At 35.6% G+C, this 6,206-nt stretch overlaps 1 long non-coding RNA gene across 1 annotated transcript; it reads left to right on the top strand.

Annotated features, from left to right (window-relative positions):
• Positions 1 to 5,309: 5,309 nt before the first annotated feature.
• Positions 5,310 to 5,959, top strand: LOC109861590. Its single transcript, XR_002250995.1, has 3 exons — positions 5,310 to 5,430; positions 5,519 to 5,551; positions 5,700 to 5,959. It is a non-coding gene; the product is annotated as an uncharacterized LOC109861590 (long non-coding RNA).
• The last annotated feature ends 247 nt before the right edge of the window (positions 5,960 to 6,206 follow it).

Raw genomic sequence — 6,206 nt, 5'->3', positions numbered from 1 at the left:
AAAAATTTTAAAGTAACCTTCTGTGAATATCCTGTCATATCGCTACTTACCTAAAACTAAACACTTATAATCTTAAAAGGTTAATTGAAATTTTCAAACTTTTTTAATGCTATAAAAGAACTGGCAAAATTAAAATAAAATTTTTAAGGCTTTAAAAGTTTAGTTTTATTTTTATAAAAATCTCATTATGTAATATTTATTTTATGTTCAAAAATTGGAAGAGAAATTCCCTTTTAACATCAACTGTGTATCTACGAAGAATTAAAAATATGTAAGATTATAAACATACGTATCATCTCTGTTGATAATAATTCGATTAGCTCTGGCTTCGAACACAATCTAATGAGTTGCCAATGACAACTATGATTTTCAAATTCTTCCAAATAAAACTTCTTGTAAAACGTTTAACAACGTTAGAAAAATCCGAACCGAAATAAACATCGGAAATAGTTTTCGGTTCGGTTACGGTTCCGGTCCATTAGTTTACATAATATTTCGGGCCGGTTTTCAGTTTCGGTTTGACTAAAATAACGGTTACGGTCCGGTTATCGGTTTCGGTTTCAGTCCGGTCCGGATCCTTGGTATTGTCAACAGCTACTCACGATCTGTCTGTCGTTGCTTGCGATCGATCTTTTAAAAGGATCGATCGCGACCATTCAGCAATGTAGCGACTCAAATGCTACTGCACGTAGGCCGCTGACGTTGCGTGCTGCGACTGTATCCTAGTTAACACTACGCTTAACAAGCAGATTTTATTGACAAGGAAATGCTGCTTGTTACCTTTCTAAATAAATTCGTGTCGATTGAGCAATGACGCGTACCTTCCGTAATTGCTCAATGGCCCGTACGAAATTATTCTAGATTTCACAACAGTATGTTGTTTTCTGAAGTTTTATGTGATGACACCTCTGCTCATTACAAAATCATACCCTGTAAAGAACCGCTTATCGTCGCGTGATTCTTCCCAATCGGTATCTACATATCCTGCCAGCGTATTATCACCACATTTGTAGAGGATTCTCTGATCAACTGTACCTTTCAGATATCGTAATACCCTTTTTGCTGTGTTTCAGTGACTTTGATTGAAAAAATTGTTAAACTGGCTTAACAAATTGGCTGTGTGAGCAATATCGGGACGTGTTGCTACCACAGATATAACAGACATCCAACCAGTTCTTGATAAGGAGGTTTTTCGTCATCTGAATCGGACCAAGCTTCACCCCTGACTAACTTAGTTCCAGGATCTAAGGGAGTCGACACCGGATTACAATCTTGCATTCCAAAACGCTGCAGGACGTTTGTGATATACGTTTTCTGATTAACAAACATTCCTTGATCGTTTCCAACAAAATCCATTCCTAGGCAACGTCTAAGCCACCCTATGTCCTTTACCTCAAACAAACCTTTCAATTCATCTCCAAACCGAGCTATTTCTTTTAAATCGGTACACATCGCCAAAATGTTATCTACATATATTACGATAATCACCAGCTTTTTCTTTATATTTCTTATGTAGACACAAGAATCCCCCTTCGTCGGCTTCAATCCCAGGACACGGAGTTCCTTATCCAGACGTTTGTACCAGAAACGACTTGCTTGCTTCAAGTCATATAAGGCCTTCTTTATACAACAGACCTTACTTCCAGACGCTAATTTGTCTAACATGGTCCTGGCTTTGGTAACCAATTGATCCTCACGGTATCCTTTGTTGATAATGTAACTTAAAACGTTTTTCATACAATGTGGTACTTCCATGAATATTACTTCGTCTAGTTCACCATTGAGGTATGCAGTCGTCACGTTATACTGTCAAATATGCATCTTATTTTGTACTGCTAAAGCAATTGTTGATTGTACAGATATCAAGCGCGCCACCGGTGCAAATGTTTCATGGAAATCTTTTCCATATTTTTGAAAATATCCTACAATTCTTGCTTTGCGTTTTTCCAAAACTTCATTTGCACCATACTTGTTGCATAGAACAAAACGACTGCCTATCACGTATAAAGCTTCTAATATATCTATCAGATTCCATGTATCTTTTGTAAAAATTGATTTTACTTTGTTGGCCATAGCTTCCATCCATTCTCCCGACTCTGAGCTACTCAACGTTTGAGTAACTGGAATTTCAGTCAAGAAAGCAAAATTTTTTCAACATTTTCAATATCTTTTGCACTCATATAAATTTTACGGGGTCTACCACGATGTCCCGTATGTTTCTTGCGTGGTCTGCCCGAACCTCATTTTGTTATGACTCTTGGATCAGCTGGTGGGTAATCTAGGATGTCCTCGTTGTCGAATCCTCCTCATTGTCATCAACGTTCTCATACATGTCTTGATTCAATCAAATCTTGACTTCGATCAAGACTGATCTCTACAAATGTCTTATCATGTGCTTTTCTGCTGAGATCGTTTGGTACATTCGATATTCCTTGAGAATTATCTTGCTGCTATATAAAAGTCTTCAAAGTTGTTATCCGACTTGATAGGTATATCTTCCAGGAATTTCACATCTCTCGATACTATAACTTTTTGTTTTTCTATAACCAGACTTTGTATGCTTTTGATTCTGAACTGTATCCCACAAATTGGCCTTTCTTTGATCGCGGTTCAATTTTTTTTTGCCAGGTGATCTATTCATGACAAAAATTTCATTTCCGTAACGCTTGAAGTCACACACGAAATTTAAGTTTGAGTGATCTCAATTTATTAAACTCGTCTACTACCAAATCCTTTTGTTCAATAAACCTTACTTCGCACCATCCAGAAAAATCATCAATAAACGTAACAAAATAATTTTTCTTCCCATGTGAACGAACACGGAACATCGGACCGCAAACATCAAAGTGTATTAGTTCGCCGCGTATAGTTACTCTCTTGGAGATCTTTGGGAAAGGAACCCATCACATCTTCCCTTAAGAGCAAACGCTGCATTCGAAATCTTGATTCATATTTTTGATGCTGACTCCGTGTATCGACTTTTTTCTAACAGCTTCCCGAAGAGATTGGATATTTAAATGTCTCATGCGGATATGCCAATCTTTGAGAACATTTTTTGGCACTTTTCTTGTAACATTGTCTCGAGAGCATACCTACACTCATTGTCGGTTACACTCGAAAAATAATACGTTTTCGCGTCTCGCGGTAATCAAAATGTTTCCGTTATGATCAACTCTGCCTTCGTTTTACTGAAAACGACTTTATATGTCCTTTAACGGTAATTTTACCGACTGAAACGAGATTTGTTCGCAAGTCCGGAACATACAGCGTGTCCAAAAACTTTAGCGCTCTACTACCAGTGTTACTATTTGTCACAGTTGACACAATGCCTTTGTCTCTAATGTCCGTACTGGCACTGCTAGCAAGATTTAGCTTTCCGTGATCATACTTCCGATCAATTTTTACGAACATTTCGATGTCTTTACACATATGTAATGTACATCCACTATCGAAACATCAACCATTGTGTAAGATACTACTTGGCACTGTAAGATACTATGTGGCACGAAAAGCCTTATTTGTTGACGAATCTGGTATTGTAAACACGCATACATCCTCAGTATTGCACGCGGATTGTTCCTTCAAATCACTCGTCTTTACACAATTTTTAGCTCGATGTCCGATTGTACCACATTTAAAACACTTTATTTTTGCGTCTCTATTTGTAACATCGTAACTTATGTGTCTTTCAAAACGATTCTTATTATGTTGACTGCTCTTGTTTCCGGAGTTTCCCGCAATCATCGCATTTTGCACGTTGTCCCGATCTTTTAATTTTCGCGCATCGAATTCTTCTCCGATCTTAATTCGAACCGTATCAAGAGATGGCAACTCACGCGATGCCATTGCACATCGGAAATTTTCAAAACTTTCTGGTAGACTTCGCATAAGCATTATTGATAAGACGTCTTGGTTAAAAGAAATGTCCAATTCTGCTAACCTGTCTACTGTATTGCAGAAGCGTCGAGAATGTTCATGCGCATCGTAGCTATCTTCCATTTTCAGAGACATCAAATGGTTTATTAAGGCCCGGTTTCACAATTGACGGTTAACTTGAATTAACGGAAGCCCAACTTGCTGAACTCGGCGTAACGCATCTTTTCTTCCTAAACAGAAACTGTGATTGGTTAGCGAAGATTTGACAAAGAAGATTGAACGCGTTAAACCGAGCTCAGCAAGTCGAACTTCGGTTAATTCGAGTTAACCGCGAATTGTGAAACCGGGTCTAAGGCAACCTTTCGCGCCGGGGCTTTAGATTGATAAATAGTTTCTAATTTTGTCCAAATTTTTCTTGCAGTAGTGCATTTTTTTATTTGTTTAATTTCAGATGGGCTTATGGCAAGCACAATATCTGACTGCGCCTTCAAATCGGTTCCTATCCATCGCTTCTCAGCTTCTTTTGAGGCCGCATCGTCTTGTCGCGCTTCAGGTTTTTCAATCATGCCACGTAACCCCACGCGTCATTTTTTATGAGAATTGCACGCATTTGAAGTTTCTATATGTTGTAATTTTCTTTATCAAGCATTTCAAACTTTACGCCGGTCGTGTTTATCTTCGTGTGGTTAAGACTATCTGAAAATCGAAAATATAACAATAATGTCGTATACTTGGCAATTTGTTTCTGACAGTTTCACAGAGCTTCTGGGTCCGTAACCTGTTGGGAAAAAGCCACTCAGAAATATAATACAACACGATAAAAGACACCAGTATGTTTTATTAGAAAAATCAACATCAAGTGAGTTCTATCAATGTATATAGTAAAGTAAAGCATATCATTTTTAATACCTTTTTCAAAAAAAGAAAAAAGGCGCCAAGTACGCGCCAAACAAACATCTTTGTCTACAAAACCTGTTTACAAAAGAAACCTGTTTACAAACCTTTTTACAAAAGAAGTGATATCAAAAGTAGCACCAAGTACACTTGTGTACATTTTAATTAAAAACATTATATAACATAATATTCGAACCTTGACATAAGAAGAAAATCGACGATTAAACGAAAAATTGATGCTACAATATCAACTAACAAAAGTCATTGCACAAGACGATAAAAGTAAGTAAAGTTTAAGTTTTTTACTTGTAATTTACACTGTATTTTATTTTATATACATATTTGTTTACAGAAACCATACAAAAAAATGTTGATGAAGTTGTCATATGAATAGAAAAATGTAAGTATATTTTTTTATGGTACACATTATTTACACAAACACATACACACAAATTTCTCTCTTATATACAATGTGACACTCAGATATTCATGTACAATTAGAGATTATAAGTATACTTTGTTGCTTTTTGCAGGTCAACCAGAAGCAAGTGTTGCAGGGCAATCACAAGAAAGTAAAGCTATTCGGAATTATTTATACATTACTTATGCGTTTGGATATTTCTTGCCACTACTGGAAATTTATAGCACATGTGACGTGAAGTATAGAGTTTTAATACTGTGAATATCAGAACAAAAATGTACACACATATTGTAAACGGTATATTGTATATACGTATATTTTTTGCAGAGATATCGACACAAGAAACACAAGAAATCAAGCGTAAGTATATTTACATACATCTTTTTTTTCTTTCTCTCTCTCTCTCTCTCTCTCTTTCTCTCTTTTTTTCTTTGTTTCTTATCTTTTCCTTACATATATATGTTATATAAACGTATGTATATGTACAATCATATATTTATTTTTGCAGGCTGAAGAGGTACAAGTGCGGGAAGATGAAGACAATTATAGTATTATAGAAATCGCAGTACTCGCGGCCGCGGTAATCGTGGCCATATAAATTAAGTAACATATAATCTCCAGTTGTAAACTGTAAGTATAGCGTAATAATAATCCCAGTCAGAAATCGACGTCGATCAACCGCAGATCGACTAGTATAATCGACGTCGAATCGACGTCGATTCGACAAGGTATTTCTGACTGGGAATATTATCATTGATATGATTCATATACGAGTATATATAGTAAATAATAATATATGTTATTATATAGCATATTTAATGGTTTCTTTTTGTTTCAAAGAAATCTCCAAAATCACTAACGTTGCCGTCTTATAAGTACAATACAACCTAAATAATTATGTAATAAATACTATGTATATAATTATTAATACTAACTTACGTTACAACCTAAAACATTTTAAAAAAATTAATTGTGAAATAAATAATATAATATATAAATATTAATATAGAATTAT

Source organism: Pseudomyrmex gracilis, unplaced genomic scaffold, assembly GCF_002006095.1.
Source record: "Pseudomyrmex gracilis isolate BER0280 unplaced genomic scaffold, ASM200609v1 scaffold_856, whole genome shotgun sequence".
NCBI classification, from domain to species: Eukaryota; Metazoa; Arthropoda; class Insecta; order Hymenoptera; family Formicidae; genus Pseudomyrmex; species Pseudomyrmex gracilis.
The sequence above is the reverse complement of the archived record's forward strand: the minus strand, read 5'-3'. Positions and strand labels throughout refer to the sequence as shown.